General features: G+C 39.1%; 1 pseudogene; it reads left to right on the forward strand.

Annotated features, from left to right (window-relative positions):
* Positions 1–7,592: 7,592 nt before the first annotated feature.
* Positions 7,593–8,380, forward strand: LOC143394577 (sorting nexin-5 pseudogene; annotated as a pseudogene).
* Positions 8,381–15,377: the final 6,997 nt, after the last annotated feature.

The following is a 15,377-nucleotide window of genomic DNA, read 5'->3' on the forward strand; positions in this document are numbered from 1 at the left end:
TGTGACAATGTTACAACTAGGCACACTGATGCAACTAAGATTTACTACAGAGGCATCTAGAAGACTTAGAACCCACATTTTACAAACATATCTCCTCTTGCAAGTAAGTCTGATAGCTTCTGTTTCACCTCTACCAATATTAAGAATATGACCAGGGATGTAGGGTATAACTCAGTAATAGAGCACTTACCTGGCATGTGAGAGGCCCTGGAATCTGTGTCCAGCAACACACACACACACACACACACACAACACACATCACCAGATATGAAGTGTTAAATGAATGTGAACATAGAGACCCATTTTTTAATACCCCAGTGGTTTTATTTTAAGGTGACAACTTCCAGATGACAACTTCAGAATGACTAAAAGATGTGTAATTGTCAGAGTAATTATTGAGCATTTTTTCCAACAAGTGCCAGTGTGATTTTCTTCATTTGATTTTTTCATCTATTTCCTCATTATTTTTTTTTGCTCTGGTATTTCTTCATCTTTTGTCTCTATAATTTCTTCATCTTTGTTCTCTAGTATTTCTTCAACTTGAGTACTCTCAAGTCCTCCTGGACATAATTTCCTTATTATACTGCTCTTTGGTTTTATAATTGCACCAGCCGTAATTGAAAGCAGGAAAAAAATGAATGAAAAATCACTAAAAGACTACTGGCTGGTTTATAGTTACAATTATCATGTTGCATATGTGGTAGTCTTTGAGGTGGAAAGCCACTATCTATACTACCACCTATTCTCTTCTGTTCACAATTTGGTGGTTGGCAACCCTGCATATAGTGACAGTATTTTTTGTTATTATACACCTTTGAATCTGCATGTGTTCACATCACAATCAAAACCCATGTCTTAATGAAAAGTACAATCCTGGTTCAAACAGGTTGCACCATCCACTACCAGCCACATTTCTGGTATTTTTGTGCCATGGGTGCATCATATCCAAAGTATCTTTTAGGTTTGATATTGTGAACTAATATTTGATGAAATGTGGTATGTTTGCCTCCCCCAGGAATACATTTAATTTTACCACAGTGCAATATTCCACATAAAACATCGTCTATTTCACATTTCATCGGTTTACTTCCCCCTTGTTGCAAGCTAATCCCACAGTTTCCAAAACAGTCACCCATTACATTCAATTTTTCATAGCCTGCTAGTGAACCATCTTTTACTTGGGTATCCAAAAAGGGCTTGACACTGCATATCTCACACAAACAGCCAGTGGCGAACATGGGGTTCCATCCTGGATGTAGAAGTCATTTGGTCAAATCTTCGTTTTTCCGTCACAGTACTCTGGAAGGTCACAAATACCAAGTGTGTCTCCTTCCGGGAATATTTACAGTTTTTATAGCAACGTCCTCAATCACACACACTGCCAAGAGTGGGGGCACAGAAGTTAGTACAACACTCATCATGGGAACATTCTTTTAAGGAGCCACAGTCACATTCCTCACCTATAGTTATGTTCTTGTCTCCACAATGAAATGAATAATAAGGATAATTTTGGGATGGAACATTTCCCTGACTCAAGCAAGAACCCCATCCATGAACATGAACATGTATATATTCATAAGAGCAATTGCTGAACATATCTAGAAGGCCAGGCCCAGGAGCCATGGCACAATTATTTCTTCGAAAACAAACACAACGAGGACCATCATGGAGTGTGCCTATATTATGACCAACGGCGTGAGCTGTAATAGTGGTGGCCAAAAATATGATACTTTACTGCATACACATAACAGTACTCCCCAGTTGAGGCTGCATATTCCTCCATAGCTGGCATAATAATCTTGACTTGCAATTCTGTGTCCTATAAAAAGCTAAAGTCGAATGTGGAATTTCATCATACCATCCATGCAATTTCCACAAACCGAAATCAGTTACAGCACGTTCAGCATGGTATCTGTTATCTGAGTCAACCCAATCTCACCCATCCCATATACACAAAACATGTATGAAGACATTTAAATTGGTTGGTTTGAAAATGGTATCTAAGATGCTGTTTATAATTACTACATTCTCTATGGTAAGGCTAATGTTTCTGGCTTGCTGAGCTAATGAGTTACAAACAGTGTAATGAAGTCTCAAGTTTTTCATATGGGTGTACCACAAATATGCCGGGCCTGCTCTAGGACTTTCAGCTAAGTTTACCCCTTCAAATGCTTGATCTGTCTTTTGCCATTCAATGTCACCCCTTTCAGCTTCTTCTGCTCTGTCTTCTGACACAAGCAGAGAAACCACATGCTCAAAATTGGAAGAAGCCTCTAACAGTTTGATTTTATAAGTGAAGTCATCCACCTGCAGCATGCCACACAGCCCTCCATAGCAGGTGTCCAGGGTGGCCACAGACCCAGGAAACCCTTCCAGGTTGCTGTAGTAGTAACTATCTTGAGGGACATATGGGTAGTCCTCCTGCTTGGCCCCTTGGTCATTATGAGTAACAACAGGAAAATGTCTGGGCACCAACTTCTTCTTGAGCTTCATGTGGATCACATGTCTTTGGCCCCGGAAGCGAATGCTATAGGCGAGCTGGTTTGGCATTTTAATTTCACCCCTCCTCTGGGGTACCTTCTTGGGAATCACAACCTCAGAAGATGTGAAGCGCCATCTAGGGGGGCCATGGGAGCAGCAGACAAGGCAGAGTACATGCAGCCAGAATACATGCAGCCAGAGAACTCCCGTCAGGGGTCTCTGGACCCAAGCAGGCCCCATGAATAAGGGAGCCTCCACCCAAAGTAAATAAGGCCAAGTGGGAGGCAGGCAAGACTGTCCCTAAGGTGGTGGTAGTCTGGAGGACAACAGTGACTGCAGGCCTGGCCAATTCTGAGAGGTGGAGGGAAGAGGGAGGCTATTACATCACAATGCTGTCCTCTTCAGGGGAGGTTGTGTCAGTGAGCTGGGTACCCTGGGGCAGAGGATACTCTAAGGCAGGAAGAGATATAAAAGGTAGGGAGGGTATTTGGAAAAACAGTGCATACCTGAATTGAAAACTCTCCAGTTCTAAAGGGAAGTCATAATCAGGGGAAGAATAAGTTGATTTGGTGCAATTTTTAGACAGTTATGGCTTTTTATCAAACTAGAATGAACCAAGATATTACTGTGATTAAATGATGGGCTAGTAAACAATAAAGTCATAAGTGGGGGGAAGAATAGGTGGGTTTTGTCCAATTTTAGGACAGACATGAATTTTTTTCAAAGCTGTATGAGTTAAGAATTCAACATGTAGAAAGACAGGAAACTTAAACAACCGAGAGCAGATACTCAACCTTTTATAATGTTATGGAGGAACCAAACCTGAATATAAAATGAAATTATAAAAACATTATGATGAAGAACCAATGCCTGGGAAAGGGTTAATTCCCCCCTCCCCCGCCAGCCTCTCTTTAGGGCAACTTATTAGCCATGGTGAAGCCAGAAGAACTGAACAGGGGGAAAGAGCATGAGAAAAAGATTAACATTAAACTGAGACGAATGAAAGGAGGAAAAGGGAGAGGGAAGGGAAATTGCATGGAAACGGAAGGAAAACCACATCGTTATACGAAATCACATATATGAGGTTGTGAGGGGAAAGGGGGGGAGGGAGAGAATGGAACAACAACAGATGAGGTAGAGAGGGAAGATGGGAGGGGAGAGGAGGGGGGATAGTAGGGGATAGGAAAGACAGCAGAATACAACAGTCACTAATATGGCATTATGTAAACATTGTGAATGTATAACTGATGTGATTCTGCAATTTGTATTTGGGGTAAAAATGGAAAAGCATAACTCACATGAATCAAATGTATGAAAGATGAAAAAATAAAATAAAAAAAAATCACATTATGTAAAAAAAAAAAAAAAAAAAGACAGGCAGTTAGTATAAATAGACAATCTGATCAATTGAGAGAAGACCAATTGGGTTCAGAAAGACTGCCCCTGAGGAATTGAAATGTTAATGCCTTCAGAGGCCTTCCTTCACTCTTATCAAGATAAACTGCTCCTGTTCCAATCGGTTGCTAAGGTACCCTGTCCCAGGAATTGTCCCTCCTTATAAGGAGTTGTAAAAGTTGTTAATTAATATGTCCTGGGCTGCTTCCTGCCTGGATCACTCCAGTTGGCCCTTCCTCCAGTCCATCTGCTTCTCACCTTTTGGCTATCCCACCAGAGCATCTCCTGGGCCTAGACAAATATGCAGGAAGGAGAGAATTCAGGGGTAAGAGAGCAGGAGAAAAAAAGCCTAGGATGTATAAAAGAGTAAGAATGCTCTCATACCACAGAAAATTGGAGAGAAGAATGGGAGCTTATAGAAATTAAATGGAGCATTGATAAAATTCAAGAGGAAAGCGATGTCACGTGTGGGAAATGAGGGTATATAACAATGGTGTTCTGAGTAAGTTGTGTCATTAATGTAGTCCAGAGACATTTGTGTCCTTTCACAATGTCAGAATTTATTGAATACCAGTAAATTCACCAGCTACAGAATATTTTATCAGCACTCTTTTAAAAAATTATAAATGGACACATGCCCTTATTTTATTTGTTTATTTTTATATGGTGCTGAGGATCAAACCCAGTGCCTCACAGGTGCTAGGCAAGCCTCCTACCACTAATCACAACCCCAGTCCTCAGCACGTTTTTTTTGGACTTTACATATTTTAATTGAGTTTACACAGTTTTGAAAGGGATGAAAATAACAACACAAGGCTAATTGATAAACATAGTTAGAAACTGAATACAGCAATTTATTGGATGGAAAATGCAAGAAAATTTTTCTGCCCTATTTTTTTTTTTAACAAAACAGTTTTTTTTTCATAAGAAAAAAAATTGAAATATCCATTGCCTGCCACACAGGCTGGTAGGAAAATCACAACTGACAAAAAGTTATTGTACAATTGTAAGGGTCCAGCGAAGCGTCAGAGGAAGAGACCACCAAGAGACTGACTATGTACAAATTAAATTAAATTAAAAAGGGAGTTTATGGAGGATCCGATTCAGCGCGCTGGGGCTCCAGGCAGACTCGCTCAAGAAGGGAGAGCAGCCCAGAGCCCCGAGCAGAGGTCAAGCAGTGCTTAAGTACACTTTTTGGGGAGGGTGGAGGCTTTGCATACATCAGAACAAATCATCATGAGGCGTGGGAAAATTGAACAACAACTCTGAGACATGATTAGTACATTCATTGGCAGGAACAGATTGGGCAGGGGTGATTGGTCACCCCTAAGCGGGGTACACATTCAAACTGATTGGTTTAGGTCCTGCAATGCCTACGTGACACACTACACAGAGTCCCAAGTTATTAGGCAACCCGGGAGTCAGTGGAAATATTTACTGGGCAATTCGGGTATTGTCCTAACAGCTACAGGGATTATAGGTATTGGGGGTAGCAGGGGAACTTAACAATACTTGGTCTTTTACTCTTTAACCCAGGCCTCGAAGCTTTACAATGCCCGGTCTTTTACACTTTAACTCAGGCTTTGCAGTTTAGAATCAGCTTAGAAATTTTACCCTTACACAATATCTCTTTAATCATAAGACAATTAAACTATGTACAAATTAAACCTACCACCATATTAGAAAAACACTTAAATTTACCCATCTACATATATTAAATGGAAGAATAATTGTATTAAATTGCTAGGAAAAACACCCAACCTATTACTATTGCTTAAAGACTGCTTAGAGAAATATCTCACTTTAATTTTATTTGTAAAAAAAGTGAAATCAAATATATATATATATATATATATATATATATATATATATATATATATATTGAGCTAGTATAGAACATAATATATTTATAACTTTCAAAGCATTTTTTTCATGTTATGGATTTTCTAGAGAAATACATAGAGATCCATTTTCAACAGGTTTTCCTAATCACTTCATTTAAAAACTTTCTCCACAGTGTGATTTTTTTCAGATGAGTTAACATACTTAGTAAATTAGAAAATCTTCCCATATTATAATAATTAGTTGTATTTCAATCCTCTATGTAAGCTTACATCCTGCTGGAAAGGGTATAGGCTACCAGCAGCTTTGACACACTGCATGTATTCATAGACTTTCTCACCAGTGTGAGTTTTTAATGGGTTTTCTTTGAACTGAGAAGACAGAATGTTTTCCCATATTTTCGTAAGTATGGAGCATCTGCATTTTATGCATTTGTTTCTTTGTTTCAGAAGTTACAAGAGAAATTAAAGGATTCTCATGCAACTTAAATAGAATTTCTCTGCAGTATGAGTTACTCCATGAGTTGGAAAGAAATTAAGAATTTTCAGGCTTTCCAAATTTGTTCAATTAATTTGGTTTGTCTCCAAGATGAACTGTTATTTCTGATACTTAAAACTAAGTAAATCTACTCACGCTTTTACCACACTACTTACATTCGTAGTAATTTTCTTCAGCGAGGCCTTTTGTGCCTGAGAACTGAGCTGGGAAAGTTAAAGTCTTTCCCACAAAAATTCCATGTATAAGGTTCATCTCCAATAAGAACAGTCATGTGTCATCCAATGTTTGCAAAAGAAATGAAGTTGTCCTCACATTCCTAGAATTCATAGTTTCTCTCTTATGTGCATCCTTTTGTGTACTTGAAAAGAGTGAACATGAACAAAGGCTTTCCCCTCATTATTAATATTTGTAGGGTTTTTGTCTAATGTGAGTTTTGTCATGGACTCAGACCCAGAACCACACCAAGCTTTCCCACATTGCATATAGTGATACAGTTTCTATCCTTGGTGAATCCTTTCGTGAACCCCAAAAGAACTAGAATCACTAAAGGATTTCCACGTTTCCTACATTCATAGAGTTTCTCTCTAGTGCCAATCCTTTCATGGACTCAAGCAGAACCAGAATCATTGGCGCCTTTCTTACCTTTCTTACATTCGTAGGGCTTTTTCCCCATTGTGAGTCTCTTCTTGCCTCAGAACTGAACAGGGAATCTTAAATGCTTTCCCACCAAATTTACATTTATATGGTCCATCTGCAGTGTGAACTATTGTGTGTTTTTTCAGACCTTTTAGAAGTGAATTCTTTCCACAGTGCTTGCATTTACAGGGTTCCTCTCCAGTGTAAATCCTTTCATGCCATCTCTAATATGAAAAATTCAAGTCTTCTGTAGCTTTAGGAGAAATGATTTCCCACATTCCTTGCAATCACAGAGCTACTCCCTCTGCCCACCCCCACTGAGTCCTTCCATGTCTTTGAAAGGAGTAGTGATCAGTGAAGAACTTCCCACATTGCTTACAATTATGTAGTTTTTTCCCCCTACCCTGAGTCTCATATGGTTTGTGTCTGATTTACATCCACAAAATTATACCTATTAAGGAAAGAATTCACATTAAGAGTAGTTCAGACACAATATATTCATAGGGGTTGAGCTCCACAAAGGCTTTTCTTGCTCATATTAGTATTTAAAGTCTGGCTAAAGATTTCTCCAACATCATGATGCTCTTTAATTTCACAGGCTCTCTCTACATTATTATTGTTATAAAACCGAGAACTTAGGAGCCATTAATTGCTCCGTGGATGATCAAGATCTCTCTGTCGAAGCACACCTCCCTGGAAGAGTGTCAGTGGCTCCAGTCCATATCATAGTCCTAGAGTCAATGGTCTCTGTATGGTGCCAAGCAAGGCTGAGGTCTGTGTCTGTGGACCTGAATTTTGATACCTCACTTCAGATTGACCTACCTGATGCACTCAGTGAGAAGAGAGAAGGTCAAGTATACAGTGCACACCAAGACTACTCTGCCCACTTTTCAGAGCCCAGTTTTCTGTTACAAGACATGAAGACTTCCTGTGGCTACATGATGATCCTATTGAAAGCATAGACTATGCTGGACTCATTATTGCTGCTGCTCCTACAAAACCAGATTTTGGTGGTCCTCGAGAAAAGATGCAGAAACTGAGAAGAGGGTGAAGGGTCTATGACTTAAGAAGAATTTGCAAAGATGAAGCAAGAACTAGAAGCTGAATCGTATCTTACAGTCTTTAAGAAGACTGCATCCTCTCACGAGGTATTTCTTCCGCGGTTTTCTTCTCATCCTATTCTTAGTAAAGATGACAACTTTCATGTTTTCCTGGAATATATCAGGATCTAAGTATTAGGTGGAAAAATACCACAGAAATGTTTGGTGGCTTCTTTCAAAGAGTGGTGAAAAGTGCTGATCAAGTTCTTTTTTTTTTTTTTTCCTGGAGTTAAGTGGGTGGGTGACTTCTTTGAGCAAGAGAAGAACTTCCTTATTAATTATTCCTTGACCCCCAAGATCCTGCTGCTCAAGCTGAAAGAATGACCACATCTCATAAAAATGTTGCTGAGGACTGTATTCACACTTTAGCTTGCTTGCAGAGGCTGGCTTTAGATGAACCCACTGAAATAAAAAAAAATACCTATTGAAGGGTGCTGAACTATTTGAAAAACTTATCAAAGTAGGGGGTCAGGTCTTCATCAGATGAAGTATCAGAGAGAGCTTCTCTGATACTACATGCTCAACATAGAGGCTGCAGAGTATCACATATACTGTATCACATATACAGTATCACATACACCAGAGCCCTCTGACTATGAGAACTCAAAGCTCCTGATAAGGCCCGGTTAAAAAGCAAAGATGTCAAGTTGGTTGAGGCACACCAGCAGGAATGCTGCCAGAAATTTGAACAGCTTTCTGAATTTGCAAAAGAAGAACTTATAAATTTCAAGTGGCAGAGAGTGGCAGTGTTTAGAAAGAACCTAATTGAGATGTCTGAACTGGAAATAAAGCATGCCAGAACAATGTCTCGAGCTGCATTGACTTGTTCAGGAACAACTATCTGTCTTTTCTCTGAAGGAAACAAATGTGAAAACTGCATCACTTGCACTTAAACCATTACCATTGAATATAATTAGCTTTGACTTTTCTTTAAAAATTCTATGAATAAATATTCTGATTTCTAAAAATCTTACCATGTGACCATGTTGGTTTAAAAATATTTTTATTGCATGCTACCTGGACATAAAAAATATTTTCCTGATGCATTTAATACCTCAGGGTGAGCAGAATCTATATACTGGATTCTCCTCTAGTTTGTCTTCAGTTACTTAAGAAAGGATGTAGAAGATGTGTGTCTTCTGGAAATTAGTAGAAGCAGTTCACAAGCCTATGTCAGTCTCCCTGATTCATAAGCCCATGTCCCTACAGACTGATTCAGTCAGGGAGGTGCCAGTTCGACAGAAAATAACAGCTATTTGTTACAGCTAACAGACATTCCATTCCTTCATTAGGTATTTTTTCCTCCTCATTACTCTCATGGTTCTTGAGTCACCTCAAGTGTTTGTATAATAACAAGGGCAAACAGATCTCATGTATCTCTGTAAAAACCCTTTGCAGTTCCATTTTTGTACTTGGGATATAAATATGTGAGGAAAGAGAAGTATGTAGGGGTATATAGAGAAACAAACAATATGGTGTGCTTTAGAAGACAAGAAAGATGTAAGCTCTTTCCCTGATGTTGGGGGGAATGTGTATTTGGGCTTTCATTTTCTATAAAGTATGCAATAAAATAATAAATCATCTTAAAAAAAAAGAGAAAGAAAAAACTAGAAATTAACCCCCTTGTTTTGGTAGCAATCTTCATTCCGTGGCTTTCTTATCTTGTTCTTAGTAAAGATGACAACTTATGGTCCCACTTTTTTTGCTAGAGAAGCCAACTTGCTAAAGGTATCCCACATTAAATCTCTAGAATTTCTTCTGGGAAGGATCCAGCAAAACTCCTCCTGGGTGGAGTCTACAACTACATCAATCAAGGCCTCTGAGTTCATACCCAGCTCCCAGAGTGTCCTAGTGTCCTTCCCATCCTTCCTTGGTAACTACCTACAGGTTACTTCAGGTCACAGTTCCACAGAGAGAACCACCTTATTATGGTTTGGATATGAGAGTGACCCAAAAGTTTATGTGTGAGACAATGGAAGAATGTTTAGGGGTGAAATGATTAGGTTATGAGAGACATAACCGAATCAGTGGCTTAATCCATTGATATGGATCAAGTGAGTAGTAATTGCAGGCAGGAAGGGAGGGTATGGCTGGAGGAGGTAAGTGACAGGGGAATCCCTTTGGCACTTATGATTTGTCCCTGGTGAGCAGAACTCTCTCTCTGCTTCCTGAGTGCCATGTCTTAAGCTGCTTTTCTTCTCCATACCCTTCCACCATGATGTTCTGCTTCCCCTGAGGCCCAGAGCAATGGAGTTGGCTGTCTGTGCACTGAGACCTCTGAAACCATAAGTGCCAAATAAAACATTTCCTCTTCTAAAATCCTTGTCAGGTCTCTTGGTCACAGCATTTAAAAAAACTGACTAAAACCCACCTCATGTAGTTATAGACACATGAGATGTGCTGCCAAATGCCTCTTGAACCATTTTCATCACCCTTAATTCATTGAACACTCATGGTTCAATTGGTGTTGTGACCATTGTGATCCTTATGTCTCTTATTCCATTTCAATCTTAATTACTATATATTTCTTAATTTATACACATATATGCATACACACACACACACACACACACACACACACTTCTAGACACACCTCTAGGGGTAATCTGAGAAAGGGTTAACATTGGTCACAAGATTTGAAAAGACTAGCCGGAAAGCAAAGGCAGAGAACTGATGGAAAAGAGTCACTGCAGGTGGTCAGATAAAGTAAAGCCCAGCCAGGGGACTTGAGGGAGGCTTATTCAAGGCACAGAATTTTTCAGGTGGGAACTGTCAAAGATAAGGCAATTGTCCTGACAGCAGGAATTTGGGCAGATAGTTTTGAGGTGAAGCAGGGGGATGGATGTGAACTAAAGTCCTGAGGACTGAGTTAGGAATTCATCACTTGTTGACCTGGTGATTCTTTCACTAGGTGGTCTGATAAGAGGACAGGTTTACAGGTCAGTGTGCCACCATACCACTGCTTTAGGTGCTTTTCCTGTTAGGTATTTCATGTGAAGGACTTTTGACATTCAGTGATCTGGTGTGTGTTTGCTAAACTCATGGGACTGGGTTTCTCTGGTATGGATTTGATATGCCAGTGCATTCATGTTCTTCTGATTTAATTCGACAAAGTCACAGGTGGTCATTTTTTTATTAGTACAATTAATTCACTTTTTAGTTTGTGCCTTATGGCTGTGCTATGCAGTTTGGGGGGGGGGCGGTTATTCCTTTTAATATGTTGAGCATGTCCTACATCTGGTGATTTATCTGCCCAGACAAGGCACCAAATCATTGTGCCTTAGCACTTGCACTCCAAATGGAACATCTCAGGGAAAACTGCTTTTTTACAAAGTGGGAGGGAATTCAGGGCTAGGCACAGCCTGAAAGCTGATGTTCTATACAACACAGAATAACTCAGAACTGGGCACAGCCTGCTCTCTACAAATAGTTTTTATCAAGTAAAACCTTATACATATAGTCTATATATGAAATTTTCCAATCTCAGGAGGAGAAAGAAATAAGAATTTAAACACTCAAGCAGAATATAAAAGACTGGTAATCCAACAAACATGTACCATGAGGATCTGAGATGAAGAATTCAAACCTAGTCTGAGAATTCTCCAAGTCTTTACACTCTACTTCATTTTTAACGTAAATTCTATTTTAAAACTGTTTATTTTCATTTTTCTATAAGAAGTAAATAAAAACCATAGAGATCCTTTCAAGGTTTGTTTAGATGCTCTAGTTCACATCTCTCTTTGTTTTTGTAAACATTCATTTAGTTGTCAATGGAGCTTATTTATTTATTTACACGTGATGCTGAGAATTGAACCCAGTGCCTTATACATGCTAGGCAAGTGCTCTACCACTGAGCCATGACCCTAGCCCTAGTTCACACCCCTTTTTTTAACACCCCTTTCACAAAACCCTCAGGAATGGACACAAGTTACTCACATTTTTGCAATTTTATAACAAGGATGACCTTTTCTACAAATTAAAATAAGTTATTCCTCATGTTCTGCAGTTGACTGGCAGAGATGATGCTGCCACTAGCAGCCAAGCTGATGCATTTCTAAATGTATTAGTTCTTATTTATGTTCAAAGCTTCTGACTTTCTGTGTCACTATGATTATTTTACCATCTAATGTTGAATCTCAGTGAATTCCCTCAGTCATCTACCTTGATGACGGGCATTAGTCCTGCTGCTGGAATCTTGAGCTAAGGAGAAATTAGAGAATGTACCCTTTCTGTAATCTGTCATTTTCCATTTTGCCTATGCCTTCTTGCAGCAACCTTGGTCACAAGTCCTCCTCAGCAATAGGCAGCTGATTGCACTCTGGGCCTCGGTCCTTTCAGAGTGATGTGTTATTCTTGGCAGGCTGTGGGCTCAGGGTGTAACATGACCTTTTGGTGTTTGGGGCCACAGTCATGACTTGAGAATCTGAAACTAATTTCTGTGTGGTGATTGTGCTCTGGGCCTAGGATGGTGACTCTGGATGAGGCCAACTGGGTTTACCATTGCCTCAGGGACAGGCTTGTAGGGACTACTCTTTTTAAGTATACCCAATTTCATTATAACACACTAAATGTAAATTGGGACATAGAAGGTTTTGGGTAACCCTGTTGTTGAAACAGCAAAAACTTGACTTTCCCTTTTACTTCCCTGTAATAGTATCTGAAAAACTGTGGCCATATTAAACGGGGTATTCCACATGATGCTGCTTTAGTTAAGTAAAAATCAAAACACACACACACACACAGGAAAAAAAAACCCACAAATAATAGACGCATGGCAATTCTAGAACATAGGGTTCCATCTAGTGCAAGGAAAAAGTGACTCTAGGCTTAGTGAAAATCAGCAGCCTACTTAGAGCTTAATTCTTCAATACCCTAATGATAATGCATGTCAACAGGTATCAAGAACTTTCATGGAAACATGTACTCAACCAAATATCAAACAAGGCACCAGAAACTGTCCATAGAGAGTGCCCAATGGGAGAACCTTCAGAAGACCTGAAAGCATCTTTTTCAACAGAACTCAATGAGCTTCAAGAGAACACAGAGAACAGATGCAAAACCCTAAGAGTGAAACTTGGAAATATGGAAGCAATTTGAAAGCCCCAACAGATATTGAGCGGAAGGATATGCAAAGTAAAAATTAAGAACATGATTGAATAAATAAATAAATCAAACAGAAGAGTAAATCAAACAGAAGAAAGAATGAGTGAGCTCGAAGACAGGCTCTTGAAAATACATAGTCTAGAAAGCAGAAAATAGAAAAAATAGAAATGGAATTGGGGACAGCATTTGGAGAGGAAATATTTCCGGTTGTTGGGGTTCTTGTCAGACTTGAGAATGCCAAAGCAACAGAAAGTTTATTCTAAAAGATAGTAACAGAAAACTTCAGAGGCCTAGGAAAATTGTTCTGGTTTAGATCTCTTCCAAAAGCTCATATATTAGATGACACAAGAATGTTCAGAGGTGAAATTATTGGGTTTTTAAGAGATGGTCTGGGGTTGTGGCTCTATGGCAAAGCACTCGCCTAGCACGTGCCCTGGGTTCAATCCTCAGCACCACATAAAAATAAATAAAAATAAGAGACTTAACAAAATCCATGCAATACCTTCATCTGCTTGAATTAACTGGGTGGTAACTGTAGGCTGATAGGGTGTGACTGGAGGAGGTGGGTTGCTGTGATTTTGCCTTTGGGATTTATATTTTGTCCCTGATGAATCAGGCTCTCTGTGCTTCCTGGTGGCCATGTCCTGAGCTGCTTTCATCCACCACACTCTTGTGCCATGAGATTTTGCCTCAACTAGGGCCCAGAGTAATGGAGTTGACCATGTATAGACTGAGGCCTCTGACATTGTGAGCATTAGGTAAATTTTTTGTCCCTGTAATTGTTCTTGTCAGGTTTTCTGATCACAGTTGTGAAAAAAAAAAAAACTGACTAAAAGAGAAGCATACAAAAATTCTGGTACAGAAAGGTCCAACATTATCCATCAGATAGAACCCAACTAAGCCTACCTTAATGTATAACACAATGAAGCTCTCAAAGGATAGAGATAAACTTCTCAAGGCAGTGAGGAAAAAGGAAAAAAATAATGCATCAAGGGTGTTCCAATTAACATGAAAGCAGACTACTGAACAGGAACCTTATGGGCTAGAAGAATGTGGCATGAGATTTTTCACAGCACTGAAGGTGGGGGGAAAAGCTGACAAACATAGCATAGCAAAAGTATAATATATATTCCCAGAAAAAACAAAAACTGAGAGATGTCTCCTATAAGAAATGTTAAATGGCATTCTTCAAACTGAAAAAAAAAAAAAGATCTCTTAATGGGTAGGAAGAAAAATTGGAAGGTGTACCTCATTGGTAAAAATAACTATACAGACAAATTCAGAATCTCTAATACTGTAAATATGATACATTTATATATTGACTAAAGACTAAAAAAATTTTTTTAAGAGAGAGAGAGAGAGAAAGAAAGAGAGAATTTTTTAATATTTCTTTTTTAGTTTTCGGTGTACACAACATCTTTATTTTCTTTTTATTTTTATGTGGTGCCGAGGATCGAACCCAGCGCCCCATGCTCGCCAAGTGAGCGTGCTACCACTTGAGCCACATTCCCAGCCCCAAGAGAATAGTTTTTTAAATAACTATATTAATATGTTAGGTAAGCAATTAGAAACTCACTTCAACTCTAAGGAAATGCCTAAACTGAAAGTGATGGACAGAATAAGATATCCCAAAGAGGAACCCAAAAGAAAGCAGGAATAGCCTTGCTAATATCCAGATGAAATGTAAGTTAAAAGCAGTAAAAGAGACAAAGAAGACCAGTATATAATGATAAGTGGACGATTCAGCAAGAGGAAATAACAATTCCAAATATATGTGCACCCAATATCAGAACACCCAAATATAGAAAGCAAATATTAACAAACCTAAAGGGAGAGATTAGATGGCAATTTAGGGACATTTAATGCCCCTCTTTCTAGGATGGACAGAACTCTGGAAAGATGAACAAACTATAATATCACCATGGCAACCCCACTGACTCTCTCCTTCTGCATCCTTCTCCCCTCTGGTACTTACCCTAATTCAGACTTCCTGAAGAGGAAGAATTTGAAATACGACCCCTTTAAAGGAGGAATATACTATCCTGGTCACTCACCAGGCTCCAAACAAGCGCACTGTTTCTGATGTGGTTCTTCCTGCCCTCTGGTTAGTTGCATGCTACAATTTGTAGCCGGCCTGTGTTTTTGCAATTCCTGGGATTTTGTATGTGCTATCCTATGATTTCAATCATGAGAAGCATTAAGAAGTGTTCTATTATTGCCCATGATTTTTTATGTGATTGTTAATCAATAAACTGTCAAAGACTATGCATAGAATATCACAGGTTTAGCATAAGCTAAGAATAAACCTGAGGATAATGAGAC

Source organism: Callospermophilus lateralis, chromosome 3 (genome assembly GCF_048772815.1).
Source record: "Callospermophilus lateralis isolate mCalLat2 chromosome 3, mCalLat2.hap1, whole genome shotgun sequence".
Classification (NCBI taxonomy): domain Eukaryota; kingdom Metazoa; phylum Chordata; class Mammalia; order Rodentia; family Sciuridae; genus Callospermophilus; species Callospermophilus lateralis.